At 34.6% G+C, this 25,731-nt stretch overlaps 1 protein-coding gene and 1 long non-coding RNA gene across 6 annotated transcripts in view; one reads left to right on the top strand and one right to left on the bottom strand.

The window, feature by feature from the left end:
* LOC106868416 (pro-neuregulin-1, membrane-bound isoform-like) overlaps positions 1-25,731 on the bottom strand; it is a 258,580-nt gene that overhangs the window by 139,958 nt on the left and 92,891 nt on the right. The gene's annotated exons all lie outside the window — the stretch shown is intronic.
* The window catches only part of LOC128247333 (uncharacterized), a 38,492-nt gene that overhangs the window by 1,169 nt on the left and 11,592 nt on the right, over positions 1-25,731 (top strand). The window contains exons 2-4 of the long non-coding RNA XR_016241028.1: positions 2,646-2,681; positions 11,032-11,101; positions 17,365-17,461. This is a non-coding gene — a long non-coding RNA (uncharacterized LOC128247333). The remainder of the gene's footprint in view (positions 1-2,645; positions 2,682-11,031; positions 11,102-17,364; positions 17,462-25,731) is intronic.

Below are 25,731 nucleotides of genomic sequence, written 5' to 3'. Positions count from 1 at the left end.
AAAAATCATTATTGGACCAATGGTAAAAGACATCAACAATGAAATAAAAGCAACAGAAATAAAAAAATCACTGAAGAGTCAAGTATTGATATTAACGTACACTAAACTATTCAAGCCTAGACACACACATATATATGTACAAGAAGCACACATACTTGCACAACACAATAAATAACAAACAGACGGATTATATGATAGACATTTCAATTACACTCCACACATCCCATTACACAGTACAAATATACATAAATATTTAGTATATGTGCATTTATATAACGCTTAAAATATCACTATTGCTGATGCCATGTAGAAAGCACCCATTTACACTCTGTAAAATGGCTGGCATTAGGAAGGACACCCAGTCATAGAAATGATGTCAAAGTGATAGTATAGTTAGGCACAGTCTTCTGGCTTACAAGCTCTGGTCAAATCGTCCGACCATGTCAGTATAAAAAGCCAACATTAAATTATACTGATGATGATGATATCTGTCTCTGATTAAAATTGAAATGATTTTGGCATTATCTGAAGAAAAGTAAATTAGAAAGCCCATCCTTCACAACCATTGCCTTCTCCAGATGTATAGCAGAAGATATTTTTGAGAAAAAATGGAAAACGTGGGGTCCAAGCCTTTCCCAGGGACATCAGTGACTAAAGAAATGTAACATACAATTGGCAACTGCAACAAAGCAACACACTGCTTTGATGAGACCTTGTTTGCTATTCTACAATGGTCACCCAGAATGGTATTTTGTACTGGTGTTCCAATTTTAATCATTTAGCAATTAAACAAGCTATATCTGGCCCAAATATTCTACCTGCTTTATGTTCAAACTGGCCAGATCTGGCCTCTCACACTTACCCTATAATGTCATTCTAGAAATGATAATCACATCATAAATAAGTATTACATTTGACAGAGTAATCTGAGGGCTTAAATGTTAAACTGTATCGCATATTTCAGAATCATTTCTCTAGCTTATCAATAAACAAATGAATTAATTTGATTTCTAACAAAAATATCTAGACATAACCTTTTTTAAAGCTGTTTTCAGATAATCACCGTGAATTATTTACTTACAAGAGTACCCAAGCCATCAGTAACAATGGAGTTATAGTTGAAAAAATATACATGGTACAATTTGCTACTGAGAGTATGAGGATGAATATAAAAATGCAAAAATAACAGGAAAATAAGAAAATTATATTTATCAGCCCCAAATATTATAAAGGCTTGATTATTTTTAATATGTACAAAATATTGCAGTCAATGATTCACTCATTATTCTAGATTGTTATTTTCTATAATAAATGCTCTATCTAATTTCACAAATGTTGTACATGTATATATATTCAAAACTACCAAAATATATGCATAATTTACATTCGGGTACATGATCTTACAAACAGGTTACATACATTTTCTAAAGATTTTCAAGCAACAGCAGGTTTAGTTTGTGCAAAAGCTGCAGTTTTGCAATATATTTGGGCAAAAGCTAAAAATGTGCATAATAAGCATAATTATTCACATTTATTGCAAAGTTCAAGAACTTTATTTCTTGTATAAGGATGAGAAGGCACCAACTTTGGCTTTCTGAATTTTCAATCTATAATTTCAAATTATTTTGTTTTTCGTTGTTCGTGTGTTGATGTGCTTGTTTGATTGAAATAGATTTGATTGAAATAGATTTTCTTTGCAACAAAAATACCAAAGGCACCAAAAGTGAAGTGGAAAACTTCCAAATTCTACTGTTGTCATAACAACTAGTGATGCATTTATATATATATATATATATATATATATATATATATATATATATATATATATATACCATATTATATTATATTTATAATAAATATTATTAGGCTGTGTTATATAAAAAAAATTGTTAAAATATTTTGTGTATTGTAGAAGTATAACCAATTTATTGCTCATAAGTTTTAATGACAAAATCTTATATGAACCTCCAAGGGTCATGTGAACCCTGGATGAGAACCACTGCCCTAACATCTAATCACCAGACACATGTCACCTCCCTCAATACTACTCCCTTCCTCAGTTGAGGGGGTTTTGTCTTGCAAGTAACTTGGTAACCTTACTGCTGCTGGTGCCACATAAAAAGCACCCAGTACACTCTGTAAAGTAGTTGGTGATAGGAAGGGCATCTAGCTGTAGAAAACCATACCAAAACAGACAGCAGAGCTTTGTGCAGATGTCTGACCTACCAGTTCCTGTCAAACCATCCAACCCATGCCAGCATGGAAAATAGATGTTAAATGATAATAATAATGATGATGATGATGATGATGACAATATATATAATCTTTCTTGTCAGTTAATGTCCTCTTTTCATACTGGTATGGGTCAAATGGTTTGACAAGAGCTGTCGAGTCAGAAGATTATGCCAAGCTTTACTGCTGCTTAGGTATAGTTTCTATGGCTAGATGCCCTTCCTAATACCAATACTTTACAGAATGTACTGGGTGCTTTTTACATAGCACACCGACTTCAGTGACTTCACCAAATAACTTGCCAGACAAAACCCCTCAACTGAGGGGTAATAGTATGTGTTAATATTTAAGAGTCTGTGATATTTTCTCTTCTCCCATCCTCATTCACTTTCACATCTCTCCTTTCTTCCTAGGTCAAATGGTTAGGTGTTACTCACAAAAAAAAAAAAGTATGTATACAAATACACTTAGCATATTATATATATTTATTTTCATTTTGCACTACTTTTTTTAATCGCAATTTCATCTCATGTAATAATCTCAGTCAAATGTCATCAATCAAACAAGAATCAAAATCTGAATAAGTCTTTAAAATAATCTGATCTTGAGATGTTAGGCTTATCACTTAACTTTTAATATCAATTTAGAAAAGCAATGTGCTTTCCTATTATTCTATTTCTGATAAATAAATAAAATACATAAGCCAGGAACAACAAATAAAAAATATCTGAAATGTCATAATTTTTTTTCATTTGTTGTTTATTTTTAGTGTAAATGCATTTAAAAACAAAACAAAAACATGAGATTTTTATCCTGTTTCAAAATAAAACAGAAATGAACTAGTTTTAGTCTAAAATATATCCGGCATGAAGTTATTTCTGCAGACTATTTACTGCTTCAATTGAAATGGTTATTTATTATTTCGTTCTTTTTTTTTTTTCACATAATTATTTCAACTAAAAGTTACTAAACTCTTCAAAAAAATATGTCTTTTGTGCTATCTTTTTGCTGGTACATTATGCAGCAAATATGCATCATGGTGATAGAAATATTTTACATAGCAGCTTGCTCTAAATAGCAGCAACTTTTAATATTATTTTATGACTTTGAGGAAAAAAAAGAAATATTATAACAAAATTTATAATTCATGTTTAAAGAAATTTTTAAATAGTTTGAATTCATCACAGGCAAATTGCAAAATAGGTTAACTTTTTTAGCTTAAGTATGTATGCGAGTGCGTGCACACACACACAAACACACACATATATATATATATTTATATGTATATGCATATAAATTTATGTATATGTGTATGCATGTATACACACATAAACATGTTTAAATATATATATACACACGATACATATATACACACATATACATATACACACATACATACATACACACATGCACATACACACACACACATACACACACACACACACACACACACGTACATATACAGGTCAATAAAAATGTCGCCAAATTGATATAAAGGTGACTGTTTAGTAAATGTGTTTACTTTATCTTTGCACCATTCTCCTCCTGAGTCAATCATAAATATTTAGGTTGGAGATTCCTTCACAATTTCAGGCCATTAACAGCGGAACTATTTTCTACATGTGTTTGTGTGCTTGTGAGTGTGCATGTGTAAGTGTTTTCTTTATCTAATGGTACCACTGTGATACAACTAAAACTTCAACACAATGTAACGAACTTTTCTTCTCAAATAACTTGGAGTTTTCTGAAATAATTCCAGGTCAACATTTAATTTACATATACATACACAGATATATGCATAGACACATGTATAGATGAATATTCAAAATTCACACCCACAAACATATTGATAAAGTTAGTAACTATGGTGGTGTACCTAGAGGTTCCACTGCCCAGGGCAGCCCATCAGCTTCACAGCCTACTTCATGACAAACATGATACATCTAAAAACTGCTGTCCAAGGTGGAGTACCTCATGTTTCTCCCTTTTACATATACAAGTGAATAATATATTAACATTTCTGAACACAAAAACACACACACACACACAATTGCTGTTACTAAATAAACAAATAATCTTAGTAGAAGGAAGAGGAGGAAATGTGTCCATGACCTTTGAAGGCCCACCCAGACTGGTGAGAATGACAGGGACTGATAAACAGCAACAAATGTTATCAACAACTGCAGTGAAACCCACCAAAGTCACCCAAGTACCAAGTGTAGGTGCTGAATTGAGCAGAGAGTTATTAGATATAGCACCATAAATGCAGGCATGGCTTCCCAACCACATGGTTCTAGGTTCAGTCTCACAACCCCAAGTCAACTAAAGCCCTGTGAGTGGATTTGGTAGATGGAAAATGAAAGAAGCTAGTTGTGTGTATCTTTATGTTTGTCCTCCACCTCTGCTTGAAACTGGTGTTGGTTTGTTTACATTCTTGTAACTTAGCATGTTCAGCAAAACGAGACCATTAAAAAGTATAGGCAGCATGGTCCCAGTCCAACGACTGAAACAAATAAAATACGAAAGATATAAACTACCAAAAATTGAATTAATGATGTAGCTACTACACAATAGTTCAATTTTCTAGAAATAGCAGTTAAATCACCCTCAAATAAAGAAGCATATATTGTGCAATGTAGTCTCCGATCTGCTCAGCCAGGACTGAAGAGGGAGTAAACAGGCAATAATGCAATTGGCATAGTCTGAGAGAACCTCTACATGGTTGCTCAAGCTGTCAAGGGCAGCAATCAAATCTCTCTCAAATCACCACTTTTAACATCTTTAAAAAAAATGAAATAATGTCTGAAAATAAGACAAGATTGTCACAGCTGGACTACCTTTGACAATAGGCCTGCTTGTCCTTGGGGGTTAATTGATAACACCAACACCACACACACACACACAATTACCTAAAAAGACCTTGACCCGAAACTGCAAATGAAACTAGGATTTATAAATCCTTGAGTTACAATTATCACTTACTTAAGATTATATATATATATATATATATATATATATATATATATATAATTGATCCATAGAGTAGATTACATTCAATTAAGTGGTGGTGATGGTCGGCACTAATACAGTAGCTACTTGACCTGAAAGCAATGGCAAGAGTTTCATTGTCACAGATACTCAATTTCTCATTGAACTCTCAGTCCATATCATTAAATCCAGTCTTCATGGAGACAATGTTTTCTACACTAACTATTGTTTGCCTAATTCTTTACTGATTCGCTATAGTTTCACACAGTGTAAAAATTTCTGTTTAAGTTCATTTTTAATTGTTATTGGACTATGCACATGGATGAAGCCAAGTTAAAGGAGACATGTTATAGTGTTAGCTAACTAACTAGATTGTATATGTTTTGGTATAAATTTTTATGCTACTTATTTTGTTAACCCTTCAACATTTAAACAGGCCATATCTGACCCAAATATGCTACTTGTTTTATGTTCTAACTAGCCAGATCCAGCCTATCATACTCATCCTTCAATGCCATTATAGAATATACAATCAAAATTTCAAAGCAACAAATTAATGCAGGATTAATTAAAAACAGTATGAATGAAAAAGCATTACATTTGACAGAATAATCTGAATGCTAAAGGGTTAACCTATAATTGAGGTGGTTGTTGTTTAACCCTAGGTTAGGCATGATAAAAGTAGGCTTATGATCAAAGGCATTCCAGTCTTGACCAAGTTACACCTTCTACCCACTAGATATAGTGTCTTATGAGTTCTTCATTTTCTAAATGGTTGAGGTATGATTTAACCCTTTAGTGTTTAAACCGGCCATATCCGGCCCAAATATTCTACATGTTTTATAATTGAACTAGCCACATCTAGCCTCTCACACCAAACCCACATTGACATTCTAAAAATAAATAATCACATCATTGAGATTTCAAAGCAATGAGATAATGCATAATTAATTCAAAACAATTTGAGTGAAAAGGCATTACATTTAACAGAGTAATCTGAACATTAAAGGGTTAAAGAATATTAGCCAGCTATTTCAAGGAAGTTGAATGAATGTGTAGACATCTCTTGGCTGTATTCATTATCCAGTAACTTATAATTGGCAATGCAGTTGAGGAATTATTGCTGTTATTATTATCATCATCATTATTATTAATATTATTCAAGGCAGTGGGCTGGCAGTCATTAGCATGCTGGACAAAATGCTTAGTGTGATTTCATCCATTTTCATGTTCTGAGTTCAAATTCTGGTCAGGTCGACTTTGCCTTTCATCCTTTCAGAGTGATGAAATAAGTTACCAAATGAGCACTGGAGTCGATGTAATCAACTTATTCCTTCCCCTAAAACTAGCACCCCTCCCATTAAAATTTCAGGACTTGTACCTATAGTAGAAAGAATTATCATCGTTTTGCGTCTACATCAAATCTTTCAATCATTTCTCAAATCATCCAATCAATTAGAGATATGTGAATCTGGGATTGTTGTTTATGTGGCTAAAAATATTCTCAAAGCACTGAAAATACTGTTAGCACAATTGTTAGAGATTTTCTAATGGAAGTGGTGATGTGAAGACTTGTACTGTGACTCCTGGTACTTGGTAACACTATTAAATAGAAACATCCTGGCATACAAACACGATGTAACCATACAATGTATCTAGGTCATCCCTCAGGATGCCCCAAACACGTGGATTCATAGGGGTTTTGGTTGCACATACTATAAGAGTCACAGGGCACTGCTCCATGTGGTCCCACAGTTTCCTAGGGTCTCATCCGTTGTCTTGTATTCAAGATCCTTTGCATGACATCCTGTTAGTTCAAAACCACGAATCTGATCTGGTAGGTCCTGCCAATAACTAAATTCACATCCTGCTGCCAATGCTTTGATTAATTGTCATTGAGGTTTACTCCTCTAATGGTTAAGGTTTTGTCTGTATCCTACCCTTTGACCCCTTCACAATTCAGGTATGGTGTAAAATAAATGACTTATTCTTCAAATTAGAGAAATCAACACCTTTCTCACCAGATTATATAGAATATTGATAAGAATTTATTCTTTGCATAGACATTCTGACAAAAGTTGTGATGTAAATGCTTTTGCTGTGACTATCCTCAAGCAATGTTTCATGATATGTACATTAATAGAGATGTGAAGTAAGATGTATCAATTCCAAATTATTTGAGTGTTGAATGTCTGAATGTTTTTATGTGTTTGTTACAAATAACAAGCTTTCTGGATGACAGTTACAGTGGCATAAAGAGTTGGTTTTGACATATTTAGGTCTGTGAGAATTAATAAGACACAAAATTTCATGGACTGCGAGGCCAGTGGTTCTCAACCGGGGTCCATATGGTCTCTGAGGGTCCATATAAGATTTTGCAGGGTTCATGCAACAAAATAGTAAATTGGGAATCCACAATGGTATTTTAAGGGACCTTGAACATTTTTTGCTTTAGATGTATATATTTGTACGTATTACAAGAAACAACATTTTTTCTCTAACATTATACAACTTACACAAGTTAATATATAAAAAACAAAATCGGAATTTTGAAAGAAGTATCTATAAAACTAGTTTTTAAACATCAAATGGTGATGGGGGTCCACCAGAATGAAAAAGTAATCAAAGGGGACCATAGATAAAAAATGGTTGAGGACCCTGGTGTTGGCCGAAGCAGACACTTAAGGAATAATGCCTGCATATACTTAGAAGGTATTTTGACTCTGAGGATATTGTTTCATGAATTTTAAATGGAAACAGTTTTTAGGCAGAATGACGAGACATTGTCAGACAGCAATAGGCTAATGAAGCTGAAGTATGCAGATTACATGGCGTCTTGTTTTTGACCAGTTGCTTTGTTAGCATATATCAGATGCCTTGTGCTAGAGTTTTCTTTTCTTCCAATTTTTTGAGTATTATGTTCTTGTTATTTGGTTCTTGGTGGAGGCGCAATAGCCCAGTGGTAAGGGCAGCGGACTCGCGGTCATAGGATCACGGTATCGATTCTCAGACCGGGCGTTGTGAGTGTTTATTGAGCGAAAACACCTAAAACTCCACGAGGCTCCGGCAGGGGATGGTGGCGAACCCTGCTGTACTCTTCCACCACAACTTTCTCTCACTCTTACTTCCTGCTTCTGTTGTGCCTGTAATTCAAAGGGTCAGCCTTGTCACACTGTGTCACACTGTATCCCCGAGAACTACGTTAAGGGTACACGTGTCTGTGGAGTGCTCAGCCACTTGCACGTTAATTTAACGAGCAAGCTGTTCCATTGATCGGATCAACTGGAATCCTCAACGTTGTAAGCGACGGAGTGCCAACAACAACAACAATTTGGCTCTTGGTTAGTCTTAATTGAACAAACCAATACTAACTTATAAGCATTGTGGAATTAAGGTGTTATTGACATAATTTTATTTCACTAATTTCAGTTTGAGTAGATCTTTGAAACCAAGAAGATGAACAAAGCAAGCATTTAAACTATAATTGTAATTTATACTGTGAGCATTCCAGCTAGAAATTTATGATGTAATATCTATTTTAAAGTAGTATAAACCAAAGTGAGGTTCATGCCCACTGGCAGGGTGTGGCAATATTTTGGTGGGTTTTGGTTACTTCATAATGAAACATGAGTAAGTAACAAGTGAATAAAACTTACAATAAAATTGTACTTTTTAAATATATAGGCGCAGGCACGACTGCGTGGTAAAAAGTTTGCTTCCCAACCACATGGTCCTGAGTTCAGTCCCATTGCATGGTTCAGTCCCATTGCATGGTTCAGTCCCACTGCATGGCAAGTGTCTTCTATTATTGCCTTGGGCCGACCAAAGTCTTGTGAGTGGATTTAGTAGGTGGAAACTGAAAGAAGCCTGTTGTGTGAGTGTATACATACATATATACATATATGTGTGTATTTATGTGTGTGTGTATGTGTCAATGTTTGTCCCTTCACCATTGCCTGACAACCAATGCTGGTGTTTTTGTGCCCCCAAAACTTAGTGGTTCAGCAAAAGTGACTGATAGAATAAGTGCTAGGTTTACAAGGAATAAGTCCTGGGGTCAATTTCTTTGACTAAAACCCTTTAAGATGGTGCTCCAGCATGATTGAAGCAAGTAAAAGAATAAAAGAACATACTATACACTTTGTGCATTCATGGTTGGAAGAACATTTTTTGGAAAACTGAAGTGGGATAAAAAAGGTTAGAAAACACTGTTTTAAAGACAGCACTGTAACTTAACAGTTCAGCAAAAAGAGACTGATTAAGTTCCAGACTTTAAAAAAATTAAGTACTGGGGGTCAATTTCTTTGATTGAATCCTTTAAGGCTGTGTCCACCTTCGCCATAGTCCAAAGACTGAAGCAAGCAAAAGATAAAAGATATGATCCTTTGCCTTCAGCAGGTCAAATAGTCTAACACTCCATAAATGAATAAATTACCAGTTTGGTACCAGGGTTAATTAACCCATTAGCATTTAAACTGGTCATGTCCAGCAAAAATATTCTACCTGTTTTTGGTACAAACTGGTCAGATCCAGCCTCTCACACCTACTCTAAAAATAAGCAATCACAGCAGAGAAATTTTCAAGGCTACAACACAATATATGATTACAGTTCTATATTTAAGAGACAAGGAATTATGTACATTATTTACAATTGACGGATATTTGTCCTTATCTTGTTTGTTGTTAACATGTTTCAGCTGATATACCCTCCAGCCTTCATCAGGTGCCTTGGGGAAATTTCAAACCTGGGTTCTCATTCCTAAGGTATTTTTCGATGTTGTTGTTGTTATTATTATTATTATTATTATTATTATTATTATTATTATTATTATTATTATTATTCAGGTCATTGCCTGGAATCAAACTCAGAATCTTGGGGTTAGTAGCCCACATTCTTAACCACTATGTGCCATATGCCCATGGGCAATTATGGAGTGAATTTTAGGGATTATAAATCTAATATTCTCCTATCCTTCCTTAATACCGGTTCCCATATGCTGTTCATATCTACACTTGGTCTACTTAGGAGGTTGTTGTATCCTAACATATATGCTGCTTCTTTTAGTTTTCGTATTTTCCAGTGGTGTTCTCTGTCTGTTATTTTAACATCATCCCATAGGGGGAGGTGATCTTCATTTTTCCATACATGATCAGCTATACCCGATTTATCAATATCTCTACCCTTATTTTGAGGGAGTGGTATGTTTTGCCTTTGTATAACCTACCACAGCTGCATGGGATGGAGTACACGCAGTTCTAAGTCATGTTCTCTTCTATTGGTGGTTTTACTTGAAGGAGATATTTGTTAAGTGTTGTACTACTTTTGAATAGACTTAATGTCATATGGGCTGCATATCTTTTGTATATATGATTAATTCAAAACAATGTAAATAAATAAGCAATGAATTTGAGAGAGCAATCTGAATGTTAGAGGGTTAAACTGATTAGCGAATGTCTTCTGCTAACTAAAACCATATTTTTCTTCATTAAATTTTAAAAACTGTTAAATAAAAATATAAGTATAAATACACTGTTGATAAATGAAATTTCATTGAGTGATTTCATTAAAACAATAACCAAAATGCAATAGTGAATATTTACCTGTACTATAACCCCCACCCCTCCAAAAATAACAAACAAAAAAAAAACAAGATAATTTCAACATCCATTGTCAAATAGCAAAAGACTTAAATTACTATCTGTTGTTAATCCTAAGCCATGATTTAAATCAACAAGATCAACTAAATCCATTATGTTATTGCTTTAAAACCTTCAGAATGGTAATTATCTAGAGTTACAATTATTTTTTAGGTGCAACAAATCCAACATGTCTGAAGTTGCAGTTCAATGAATAAATCCAGTATAAAAAAATAAATAAAAGGTAAAAATAATTTTCACTTTTAATATATAGATTCATGTAGAAGTGCTTTAAATAAAAGCATAAAAACCAATAAAATGTTATTTTTTCTCTGAAGTTAGGACAAGCAATTCATTGAGTCTTGTTTTGTATATCTTATTTTGTATGGTGACTGCTCACAAATATACAAACATGTACAGTATGCGTAAATGGTGGTTCATTTAGTTTGCAGATAGCAGGTGTGCAGACAAGTAGACATCTGATCAAGATATCTATGGTTTCTTAGCGATATGACTATGGCAATGAATGTAAAGGTATATTTATGTCTATATATGAATATGTCATCATTATCATTTAGCATCTGCTTTCCATGCTGGCATGAGTTAGATGGTTTGACTGGAACTGGTAAGCCGTGGAACTGTACCAGGTTCCAGTCTGATTCTGGCTTGGTTTCTACACTAACCAATCAAAGAGTGTAGTAGGTGACTTTTGCGTGTCACTGGCACAGGCGCTGGCGCTTTTATATATATCTAAATAAGTGAATGCATCTCACTGCACCACATACCTAATTCTTATATATATATATATATATATATGTGTGTGTGTATACACACACACACACACACATACTAGTGTGAACATGCTATCTTTAAGACAGTATGTTTAACATTGGCTTGATATCATGGTATCATATATTCCTATTGTGTATATGTTTAAGTATGCATATGGTATGTATGTGGGAAAAATGCTGGCAAGACATGCAACATGAATAAAACTTGGACATCAATAATGCAAAAGATAAAGTACAGCAATAAGATGAAATGCAATTATACTAAAAGGACAGGCATTTAAAAAGCAATGAAAAATTACTACCTAATTACTGCCAATAAATATATAATGGAAAGATTATACAAAATGTATAAATAGATGATGAGTAAAGCACTGGCACAGTTTAGGTTACTTGTTATCTGTAGATTTACTCAAGGAACTTTGCAGTGATGGTTTGGGTATTAGTATTAATAAAATAGGAGATGAAATGTATATTAGACTTAATTAAGTACAACAAATGTTTCGACCCATTGTTCTGGGTCTCTTCTGGTACATCAATAAAAAAAAAGTCGCCCTAGAGACTCCTTGTGTTGGCTTGCTTAACGCTATATGTCCATCAAATTTGAGAATGAATAAAAACAAAGAAAAATTATTGAAACACGCATCTATGTACATATTTAGTTATGTTATGTATGTATTTTTATGTATATATATATGCACATGTGTACCTGCATATATGAGTTTGTATACATCGATACGTCCATATGTGTGTATATGCGTGTATCTAGATGTATGTATATGTGCATATACTTATATGTGCATGTGTGAGTGTGTATGTATATGTCTGTATATATATGTGTATACATCTGTGTATGTATGTCCATGTATGCAACTACGCAAGAACACAAAAAATTTCTGTCTATTATCTTCCTTTCACCTTGTACTTTTTTTTCTTTCTCTTAACAGTTACAACAGCATAAGTTGATTACATCATTTTATCTAAACTGGAATGTATATTTTCCACGTTTGTATTTGAATTTTTTGCATCTCAATAACTTTTCTTTGCTTTCATTCATTCTCGAATTTGATGGACATATAGCAGTAAGCAAGCCAACATAAGGAATCTCTAGTGCGACACTTTTATTGATGTACTTTATGAGACACAGAACAACAGGTTGAAATGTGTTATACTTGATAAAATCTAATACACATTCCATCTCCTATTTTATTAATACTATATATATATATATATATATATATATATATATATATATATATATATATATATCGACGATTGGCACCCATGCCAACGTTGTCTCTTTCATTGGACACTAAACTCGGCTTGCGAAGACTTGTTGGGGCAAGAGAAAGCGAAATCGTGATGGCACCGGTGCCCAGCGTCGCCTTCCTGGCATTTGTGCCGGTGGCACGTGTAAAGACATTTGAGCGAGATCGTTGCCAGTGCCACTGGACTGGCTCCACTGGACTGGCTCCGGTGGCACGTAAAAGCACCCACTACACTCTCGGAGTGGTTGGCATTAGGAAGGGCATCCAGCTGTAGTAACTCTGCCAAATCAGATTGGAGCCTGGTGTAGTTATCTGGTTCACCAGTCCTCAGTCAAATTGTCCAACCCATGCTAGCATGGAAAGCAGACTTTAAACGATGATGATGATGATATATATATATATATATATATATATATATATATATATACACACACACACACACACACACACATATACACACAAGCATTACAATGCATTTTTAATAGAGTTAGTATTCGTTACTGAACACAATATCATTGTAAATATTGTTATTCTATTTACATATATGTGTAGTGAAAAGTTATCTGCATCTACATGCATACATACACACATTGAAAGAATCAATTCCACTTTCTCAATGGTACTTTGTATTTCATTTTACTATAGTCAACAACATAGGCGCAGGACTGGCTGTGTGGTAAATAGCTTACTTACCAACCACATGGTTCTGTGTTCAGTCCCACTGTGTGGCACCTTGGGCAAGTGTCTTCTACTATAGCCTCGGGCCGACCAAAGCCTTGTGAGTGGATTTGGTAGACGGAAACTGAAAGAAACCCGTCGTATATATGTATATGTATATATATATATATATATATATATATATATATATATATGTGTGTGTGTGTGTGTTTGTGTGACTGTGTTTGTCGCCCCCAACATCGCTTGACGACCGATGCTAGTGTGTTTACGTGCCCGTAACTTAGCAGTTTGACAAAAGATACTGATAGAATAAGTACTAGGCTTCCAAAGAATAAGTCCTGGGGTCGATTTGCTTGACTAAAGGTGGTGCTCCAGCATGGCCACAGTCAAATGACTGAAACAAGTAAAAGAGTCAAGTCATTCTTCAGATGATTTAAACCAAGAGTGCAGAGAGCTGGAACAAATACTAATATAATGACTTTGTTGATTCCTTTAATAATGTACTCTGGTTCTGTTAAAGTAATTGTAACCCCCATCACTACAGTTTCTGGTCTTATGCTGAAGTGACAAAATATTATTACTGTCACAGTTATGTCACTAAAGACTGGGTCTTAAGTTTTCCTCATGCCACATTCTGGACTATAACATTTCTAAGCTGTTTCTAGGTTTCTTATTAGCTAAATTTAGGCTTTCTGGTGTAAAAACATAGTTTACATAATTGATATATTTATTCTTCACTGGAATACACAGAAGACATTAAGAATGTGAGGTGTCAACCATCTCAACCAACCATTCAACATTCAACTGTATACTAAAGATCTAATTATATAAACATCTATCATTCGGAACACAGCACTTCTTTATCAAGCAGCAATAACTAACTTATTACATAATAACTAACAACCAACAAAATTCTAAATATTCTCATAACCTTACAAAATATTTTAAAGAAACTCATTGGAATATATCTGTGTGTCTGTAGTATGCCTAACTAATGAGGTTTATACACATTTTGTGGTTCAAGTTTCTTAGAAAATATGTGTTTATAATTAAGTTGGTGCTTTCATTTAAGCCCAGGATAGTGCTGATGGAGGCAGCAATTAGCAGACTCATTACAGAACCAGATAAAATCTCTTGCAATATTTGTTCTGACTCTTGGTGCTCAGAGTTTATATCCTACATTGGTCAACTTAGCCTTTCATCCTTTCACAGCCCAAGATGTCATGCAGAGGAATTGAATCTAAGACCTCATTATTATGAAACAAACAACTTAACTATTCAGCCATTCTGTGTGCAACAATATGTCTAGAACTACATCATTTAATAATGTGTCCTTTTTTTGAGGATGGTAAGGTATGATAGGGAAATTTGGTTACTATTTCTCATAGGTCAAGCCATCTATTAGAAGCTCCTCCATAAATGTTCACTATTTTCTCATGAAGATTTTAATGATATAAATATTTGTGAAAAATTACTTCATCTTTTTGTTTTAAATGATTGGACATTTAATGTTTCTTCACCTACGTCTGAATGTATGCACGAGTAAATATATATTTCGTTTATATATTTATTGGCTAAACTGGCAATATGACAATCCCCAAGTACAACAACATAAATATATATTGTATGTGGACATAGCTGTGTAACTGTTATATAATTGCATATATAGATGAACTGTTTGAACGAATGTAAAAGTTTATTTTTACTTTATATTCTTAAGAAGACAAAATGGTCAAGCACTTACATATGACATTAAATCATTTATGAGTGATGTTACATAAATGTAAACATAAATATAATGTGAAGATAAAGCCCTTTCTATATGCCCTTTACAACTGTTTCAAAAAATCAGTAGTTGGTTGATGCTATAGAATGTATAATACAAACAGGTGTACATACTGATGCCATAATACACATCAACACATAAACATGTGTTGAATTGCCAAATTTTCTCTTCAGAAGGATGGGTGACAAAATGATTAACTCCTTAGCTTTCTACTCTGTCAAATGTAATGCTTAATCAATTATCATCTTGTAGCCTTGAGATTTCAATGATATGATTGTATATTTTCAAAATGACACTGTAGGTGTGAGAGGCAGGATCTGACCACTTTGAACATAAGATAGGTAGAATATTTTGGCAGGATATGGCCAGATTAAATGCTAAGGGGTTAAATACCATATATAAGTGTTTTCCCATCTTTTGTCTTTATTATACATTAGAGTTACACATTTTTTATATCCAACTCTTGTTCTGTAGGACTATTTTGACTCTAAGATGTTGAATTTTAAGAATCTGGAATAGACGGCACTAACTGGTCTTCTTGCATTATATGCTTATAGTAGCATCTTCTTGCATATTAGATATTTGTAATCTTAGGATTGAACAACAACTGGTTCAAGTTTCATACCAAACTTTAGAGAAATTTTGAATTTGTACAAAACTTAAATAAGCAGGCGAATAAATATGTATGCTGAACACACACATATGCATGTAGAATGAGGCACCAGTGTATCTGTGTGATTAAGTATGATTTGTAGTCACCTGGTTTTAAGTTCTGTCCTACTGCATAGCAACTTTGACAAGTGTCTTCTGCACATAACCTTGGAATGACTAATGCTTTGCAAATGAAAGTGTTAGACACAATCTATGCAAACAACCCATTATATATATATATGTATATATATAGTAAATTACACACACAAAAAACAACAACAACACGAGGACATGGTACATGTAAAGTAGTAGAAGATGCTCAGGGAAGGAAAGAAAGATGTTATAATGTCTTGAGCAAAGCTCTTCTTCAGAAACAGAGGAAAGTCCAATAGAAAAGGAAGACGGAGGAAAAAAATCGTCAACGATTCACATGTGGTTACATTTTGAAAAAAGGTAAGATAAGAAATAGAGCAACATTGCACAATTAGAAGTTGATCATTAGTATTGAATGACCATAGTTTAATTATGGTTAAGGTAACATTTACAGCTGTTTCTGTTTGTTATTTTTGAGGTAAACTTGCGTTTATCTCGTTCCATGTAACAAACACCATCAGAATGATTTGAACTTTACCAGAGGAATATTGACAGATAGAAGGTTGACAGGAGAAAAAAGGAAAAAAGAAAAGGAAAAGAAAAAGGTCATTAGGTCTTTAGGCTTACATTTCCGTATCGTTAAAAGATGGCACGTGTGTGAACAGTTGCTTCAAGTAGATGAATCATCTATTTGAAGCAACTGTACACACATGTGCCTCTGATACAGTTCAAATCATTCTGATGATGTTTACCCTTAAATTACCAACTACTGTTAACCTTACAGCAAGGCTTATACATAGTTAGGTAATGCACCAGTAGCGTCTACGGATACATTATCCTTTAGATGGTTGCATAATTTTCTGTCTGTCTGTCTGTCTGTCTGTCTGTCTCTGTCTCTGTCTGTCTCTCTCTCTCTCTCTCTCTCTCTCTATATATATATATATATATATATATATATATATAATGTGTGTGTGTGCATACAAGCACATAAATGTGTAAATGTTTATGTTCAAGAATGAGCAATTATATGTGTGGATGTTTGTGTGCACACACACACACACACACACACACACAAACACAAACACATATACACAAATCTATCTCTGAAAGAATTGTTGATTGTACAAATTCATCATTAAAACAAGTAATTTTTTTTTCTTTGTTTATTTGTAAGTATTTCTCTGTTGATGAAAACCATTTTATACATCCTCTTTTTAGAGATAAAAATGTTTTATATTTTCAGAAAATAAGGTCAAAATCTCAATGAATAAGATGTATCAGGGTGAAAATTTGAGAAAGGTCAATTTCCATATATACAGTTGGGAGCACAAATTATACAAGTAATGCTATCAATTGTCTCTTTTCTCCATTTTCAGAAATAAATACCAGTAAATATTTTGGTAAATGATACTATGATGAGAGCCACAACAGTTGTGTAAATTTCTGATGAACAGTATGTTTGTGAGTGTGTAACATTGGGGATGTTTACCAAATATAGCTATGTCACTTAGTTCCTTAATTGCCTTGGGGAAAATCATGAATAACACAACTCCTAGTCTTTTATCCTTGTTGAATCAGTAAAGCTTGTTATTCTGCTGAATATAATGATTATTTATTCACATTGTTTTGAATTAATTATGATTTGAGATGTTGATGCTGTGTATATATATTTTTTCAAATGACATTGTAGGATAGATGTGAGAGGCCAGATCTAGCTAGTTTGAACATAAAACAGGTAGAATATTTAGGATAGATATGGATGGTTTAAATGTTAAAGGGTTAAAACAAAAAAATCAAGTAATTTGCCATTTGCTTACTCACTGAAAAAGTGATAATTTGAGTGGCGCACATAATCTATCACCCAGTTTAACACCCACGCCTGGTTCTTAGGAAATACCTTTCTATTGCAAGGTCTGAAGAAGGAACTTCCTTCTTTCCTCTCCTGCAAGGGCTGGAAACCTCAAAAAGGGTCCCAAGTATTTTCCTTCATCTTCTAATGAACCACCACTTCTCATTCTTATTCACACTGAGATGACTGGGAAAGGCCTGAAACATTTGGTTCTTCATCTCTCATAGCCAGCATTTGAACTTAGACTCTTTTTAGAACTCATTGAATATACTATTTATTCCATTACCTTTGATCAGGTCAGATGAAAAATTATTTACTACTGGTAATATGTAAACCAGTACCACTGTTTCACAGCTGGGCTGCTTGGGACCAAACAACCAATACCACTCTAGTGTCTTACCTTGGTGGGTGGAGGATGGATGGACACCCCGAGAGAAAAAAAATCCAGAACTATCCATTGGGCTTAGAAATAGAGTATAACACTGCTGATTCCCTTGGTGTTTGTCTGTCTTTCTCTCAGATACACTGGCCTTACTTGTCTTTTAACTCAGAGGGACTTGGGTGAGAAGAAACTCCTTTTTAAATATGAAGACCACCAGCAGTATCTTAAATCAGTCCTGGCTAAGATTATCACCATCTCATCATGCATTGTTGGAAATAGCAGACACAGACCACTTGCACTAGCTTGTGAGACAAATATTCACTATTACAAACAATATAACAATGTATGCATTCAGAAAGTATAATCCTACAACTGAAGCAATTTTAAAATAATCATTGCCACACTAATTATTATTTATGATGATTTGAATTTCCTTAATTGATCCAAATTAAAAAGCATAGGTTTCTGTTTCATATTTTTTAATCATTAGTCTTGCATTATCAGAATGTTTACAACAACAGATTTATGGTTTCACACATTTCACTGTTTCCCAAACCCAAATAACTTAATATTACTTAACTCTCAGAATTCTATATTCATATTAATTTAATAAAAATTCCAATAAATCAAAGATAATTTCTAGCAATAATTAACTTCATAACAGATTAATTATGTAAAGCAAGAGAGTTGTGCAGACTACAATGATATAGTATCACAAAAAAATTGTTAAATGCTTTGTTGAAGAACTGCGTTAATTTCAGTTCAAGTAATTGACCAATTATAAAAGATAATTTACAACATATCACATAGATGCAGTCATGGCTGTTACAGTTAAGAAGTTTGGGTCCCAGCCACTTGGTTTCAGGTTTGCTCACTTGATCACATTACATTGTATCTGGAGTAAGTGTTTTTCACTGTAGTTTTGGGTTGATTAATCCCTTGTGAGTGAAATTTGATAGACAGACACTGTGTGGAAGCCTGTTGTTTATTCATCATCATTGTCATTATTTTAACATCCACTTTTCCATGCTTGCATGAGTTGGATGGAATTTATTAAGGCAGATTTGAATGCCCTTTGTTGTGTTAGCCCTCATCTGTTTCCAAGCAAGATGATATTTCCCCAGACATGTTTTCAAAGAATATTGGAAACAAATGACAGTGATGCAAAGATACCCTCCAGCATGTGTGTGTGTGTGTGTGTGTGTGTGTGTGTGTGTGTGTGTGTGTGTATGCGTGTGATGGCTTCTTCCAGTTTCTGTCTGCTAAATCTATTCATAAGCCTTTGGTTAGCCTGGTCCTCAAGTAGAAGACACTTTTCTACCTCCTCTCTCTCTCTCTCTCTCTCTCTCTCTCTCTCTCTATATATATATATATATATATATATATATATATATATATATATATATATCATCATCGTTTAACGTCCGCTTTCCATGCTAGCATGGGTTGGACGATTTGACTGAGGACTGGTGAAACCAGATGGCTACACCAGGCTCCAATCTGATTTGGCAGAGTTTCTACAGCTGGATGCCCTTCCTAACGCCAACCACTCAGAGAGTGTAGTGGGTGCTTTTACGTGTCACCCGCACGAAGGCCAGTCAGGCGGTACTGGCAAGGGCCACGCTCATATATATATATCTGTGTATGTCCATGTGTGTACTGTCAAAACTGTAACTTAATGGTTTGATAAACAAATTTTGATAAAATTGAAACAAGTGTTGGGGTTGATATATTTGATTAAATAAAAGAAATACCCTTGCAGACAGAGTCCCAGGATGACCACAACCAATGATAAATAAAAACCAGCAAAAGAATAAAAGAATATTATTAAAAAATATTAAAGCATACCATAAAATTAACCGTTTTAATACAGCAGTAAACTTTATGATTTAAGATGGATATTCGATTAAATCAGACATAAGAAAGCTAATATTTTTGATCAAAAACAAATGTTTTTCAGTATTTTAGTTTTGATTCCACACCTAATTCTCAGCTAAGTACATAGCTGCAGTAAAAGCATCCATTTCTGAAAACAATTGCTCCATCAGAATGCATATGTATAACAAGAAACATCCTATATATACTAGTGTGGCTGTAAAAAAAAAAAAAAAAAAAGTAAAGCAGCAGTGATAAAAAGAATTAATAATTCAAGTATAAAATAGGAATGGGGCCTATTTTATTAACTCATTAATTAAATCATAATGAATTAAGAGTTAACATTTTACATAAATTAAATTAATTGATTTCACCTCTGATGCAATATTTACATGCATAATATGCTGTTTCTCATTAGCATAAGTGGTCAATATGGGATGGACAAACTAAATGTTCTTCAGGGCTGAGAAGAACTTGATGCATTGTGAAATATAAGTTTGTTAATCATGCAATACAAAAGAGAACTTTAGCGTATTTCATTTTACTAATAATTCAAACAAGGAAATCATCATCATTTAATGTCCACTTTTCCAAGCTTGCAGAGGTAGGTTTTTTCTATGGTCAGATGCCCTTCCTCTTTCCAAGAAAGGGAATATCCCCATATATATATATATATATATATATATATATATATATATATTTATAACTTTCATTCATTTTTACATGTTTTTCCATGCTTGTATGGGATGGACAAATATGTTGTTATATGTTGTTCTACAGGCAGATGCCCTTCCTGACACTAACCCTTACAACCTTTCAGATAAGAGAAACTGATAATGGCACCATGCACCATACTTTCGTATAAATAACTGAAGGTGTAAACACATACACACACTCCTGTATCCACACACAACACACATAAATGCACACACGTCTTCTTTTAGTTTCTGTCTATCTACCAAATCTACTCACAAGGCTTTGGTTGGCCCAAGGATATAGTAGAAATTTGCTCAAGGTGCAGTACAGTGGGACTGAACTTAAAACTACATGGTTAGGAATAAAACTTTCTCACCCCACCCTGCCACTAACATATACACAAATGATTTCTATTAATCAAGGTTGTCGAAGTGTTTGCACTAGGAAATTTTCTCTCTGGAGAGCAAACCTGGACAAGATTTAGTGATAAATTTATTTTACTAAATTCTTCATTATTTTCAAAATTAAGTAAAATAAAGTCAGAATTTAACAGAAATATGCTAACACAGGTGCAGATATGGTTGGTTGTGTGGTAAGAAGTTTGCTTCTTAATTACATAGTTTTGAGTTCAGTCCCACTGCACAGCACTTTGGGCAAGTGTCTTCTACTATAGCTCTGGGCCGATGAAAGCCTTGTGAGAGGATTTGGTAGATAGAAACTGAAAGAAGCCTGTAATGTGTGTGTGTTTGTCCCCCACCACCATTTGACAACTGGTGCTGGTTTGTCTATATTCCTATAACTTAGCTGTTCAGCATAAGAGACCAATAAAATAATTACTAGGTTTAAACAAAAAAAATAAAGTACTGGGTTGATTATTTGTTTGACTAAATGCTTTGAGGTAGTGCCCCAGCATGGCAGTGGTCCAATGACTGAAATATGTAAAAGATGAAAAGATAACAAAAGGGTTAAATTTTTTCAACACTTTCACAAACAAAGATGAATTATATGGATGCAGGCTGTTTTGTCTTCTCATTAATAAAGAGGTAGGGGGATGAGAAAGCTTCAGTAATATTTTGATGGAGGGGAGAGGACCAAGTATTTATTAGTTTGAGAACTGCTGGGCAAGCCACACTCCTGTTTTTGATTATCTCATTCTGCATTTACGAGAAATTTACTTTGTCAAGTCATCATATTTATTCTAAGGTTTTTGCAATCTCGAACACTACTGATGTGTATGTATACAGTCTTTTTATCAAGAGCCTATTATATAAAAGATATCATTCTACAACAGTATGCAAGTAGTTTTTTTCCCCTTTTTTTGCTCTTTTTAATTATAATCATCAAATTATTTAATCATAACTGTTTGTTTAGAAAAAAATATTTAATTATCCATGCAGTCATTCAAATAATAAAAATCAAAGAGAAATTTCTATTCTGCTATTACTTAAAGCTAAAACTTCCTTTTATCCTGCTGTGAGCATGCTGAGATATTTATCACAAATACATCTGTGGAAAAGGGACACTTAAAAAGCAGATGACATTACATATAAACAACAAAATCAGTGGCAATGTCAGGCATAGCATGACATGGTTGCTTCCCTGACTAACCATAGCACTTGTTTAAAACACATTGCAGACATTAAAAACTTATGTATATCTTCTACTGTTTTTTAACATTCAGTTTAACAAAAAAAAAAAAAGAGAGAGGTGAATCCTTAAAAATGAAAAAAAAAAAGAAAAAAAACAGGAACTGGGTGTATTAAGAATAAAATTTAACATGAAATTAATTCTTATTTAATATGTATGTATGTGTGTGTGTGTGTATATATTTATTTATATGTATATCTAAATGTATGTGTGTATATGTATATGAGTGTGTGCATGTATATAGGCTCAATGTTTATATCTTAATCACAATGCTCTGATTCCAAACCCTCTATATGACATCTTGGGATATGAGAGTGAGTTTAATGTGTATGTATATATATATATATATACAATGTGTGTGTGCATGTAAGCTTATTTCAATAAGGCAATTATAAGACTAATCTTCTTTCCTTCAAGAACTTAATAAGAACTAAAGTAACTGAAAAATTATGCCAGCCACCCAAACACACACACACACACACAGGCACACACACACACACACACAGGCACACACACACACACACACACACACACACAGGCACACACACACACAAGCTACCTTGATGCTTTGTCTCTTTGATTGACACCGATTCAAAATTTAAGTCATTCTATTTTCACTGTTACGATACCAGAGAAAGCGTAGTGCAAATGAATTATTCTTGTGGTAAATTAGTGGAACAAATCGAGAAGTTATAAATGTTACAGGTGGAAGACTTGAACCATAAAACAATTCCATTGAGAGAAAATACCATCATTTCTGATATGAAAATGTCTTCTTTTGATGAACTGAGGAAGAAAAAGTTTGTATGGGTTGGTTTGCATAGCAGTCTCTGAAAAATTCCAAGCCGTTGTATCATGGTAAGTGTTCTGAGGATCTTATTTTCAATATAGATGAGGCAGGGTTATATTGAATGACAATGTCTTAACCTTTTAGCATTCAAATTAGTTTGTCAGATGTAATGCTTATTTATTTACATGGTCTTGAATTAATCATAAATAAATCTTGTAGCTTCAAAATTTTGCTGATCTGATTGTTTATTTTTAGAATGATGTTCTAGGATGGTGTGAGAGACCCGATCTGGCTAGTTTGAACATAAAGTAGGTAAAATATTTTGGCTGGATATGGCCAGTTTAAATGCTAAAATGTTAAGGGACTTCCACTACCATTAAAGTGACGTCTGAAGCAGGATTTACAGCCATGAAGAATAAACTAATGCTATTACTAGATGGTAACATTTAAGGGACTCTGAAATCAAACTCAATGTTCTTCAGGCACAACCATTTATTCTAAGAGTTTGGATAAGTCACAATTGCCGGTCAACTGGAAGTTGAAATTGAAGGCATGGGTCACACAGGAATTGTTCTTGGACTGTGTACAAACTAGTTTTACACCTGTAATCAAAGCTACTCTTCTATTAGACAATAATCTAAAGTAAACATAGTTTACATGCCTCCAAATAGAATATTAGTTCTATAGCCAATGGACCAGGTCATAATAGAGACTTTGGTATACAATCTGCAGAAATGCTTTAAGAAAATTGTCAATGTTTAGATATGAACTGTGCTATGAATGTAAAAGATTACTGGCAGCCATTTAGATGCCTGTAATATTGGTTTCAAATTTTGTCACAAGGCCAGCAACTTCGAGGGAGGGGTAAGTTGTTTATATCGTCCCCAGTGTTCAACTGGTACTTATTTATCAATCCTGAAAGGGATGAATGGCAGAGTCGGCCTCAATGGAATTTGAACTCAGCAGCACAGATGGGCAAAATGCCACTAAGCATTTTGCTTGGTGTGCCAACAATTCTGCCAGCTCACTGTCTTAGAGGCATTAGTAATATTCCAAATCAAATATATTAATTTCTTGAAACTCTCTCTCTCACACACACACACACAACATCCATCAACCCACACAGATATATAAATTATGTATAGGGGACATTTCATATATAATAACAGCATGTATGTGCGTGTGTATACACAGACACACACACACACACACATGAAAAACAAGGATTGTCAGCAGGGAGGGAGTTTGACCATAGAATATTGCTCAAATAAGTGTCACTGAAACCATGCCAGCATGGGAAAAGCATACCTGAAAATGATTATATACATGCACACACACACACACACACACAAACACATACACATATATGCAAACAAATTCACAAACACATGCATACTACATATACAAATATTTATGCAGATATATACATACATTCATACATATATCACATATATATCATCATCATCATCATCATCATCATCATCATCGTTTAACGTCCGCTTTCCATGCTAGCATGGGTTGGACGATTTGACTGAGGACTGGTGAAACCGGATGGCAACACCAGGCTCCAGTCTGATTTGGCAGAGTTTCTACAGCTGGATGCCCTTCCTAACGCCAACCACTCAGAGAGTGTAGTGGGTGCTTTTACGTGTCACCCGCACGAAAACGGCCACGCTCGAAATGGTGTCTTTTATGTGCCACCCGCACAAGCCAGTCCAGGGGCACTGGCAACGATCTCGCTCGAAAATCCTACAGGAGCCAGTCAGGCGGTACTGGCAACGGCCACGCTCAAAATGGTGCATCTCATGTGCCACCCGCACAAGAACCAGTCCAGGGGCACTGGCAACGATCTTACTTGGCTTGCCGGGTCTTCTCACGCACAGCCCATTTCCAAAGGTCTCGGTCCGTAGTCATCGCCTCGGTGAGGCCCAATGTACGAAGGTCTTGCCTCACCACCTCAGCCCAGGTCTTCCTGGGCCTACCTCTTCCACGGGTTCCCTCAACTGTTAGGGTGTGGCACTTTTTCACGCAGCTATCCTCCTCCATTCTCACCACATGTCCATACCAGCGCAATCGTCTCTCTTGCACGCCACAACTGATGCTTCTAATGTTCAGCTTTTCTCTCAAGATACTTACACTCTGACGGGTATTCACATTGACATTACACATCCAACGGAGCATACTGGCTTCATTCCTTGCGAGCTTACGTATGTCCTCAGCAGTTACAGCCCATGTTTCACTGCCATGTAGCATGGTTGTTCGTACGCATGCGTCATACAGTCTGCCTTTTACTCTGAGTGAGAGTCCCTTTGTCGCCAGCAGGGGTAAGAGCTCTCTAAACTTTGCCCAGGCTATTCTTATTCTAGCAGCT

Source organism: Octopus bimaculoides, chromosome 3, assembly GCF_046866305.1.
Source record: "Octopus bimaculoides isolate indiv1 chromosome 3, ASM4686630v1, whole genome shotgun sequence".
Classification (NCBI taxonomy): Eukaryota; Metazoa; Mollusca; class Cephalopoda; order Octopoda; family Octopodidae; genus Octopus; species Octopus bimaculoides.
This window is presented reverse-complemented; position numbering and strand designations above follow the sequence as displayed.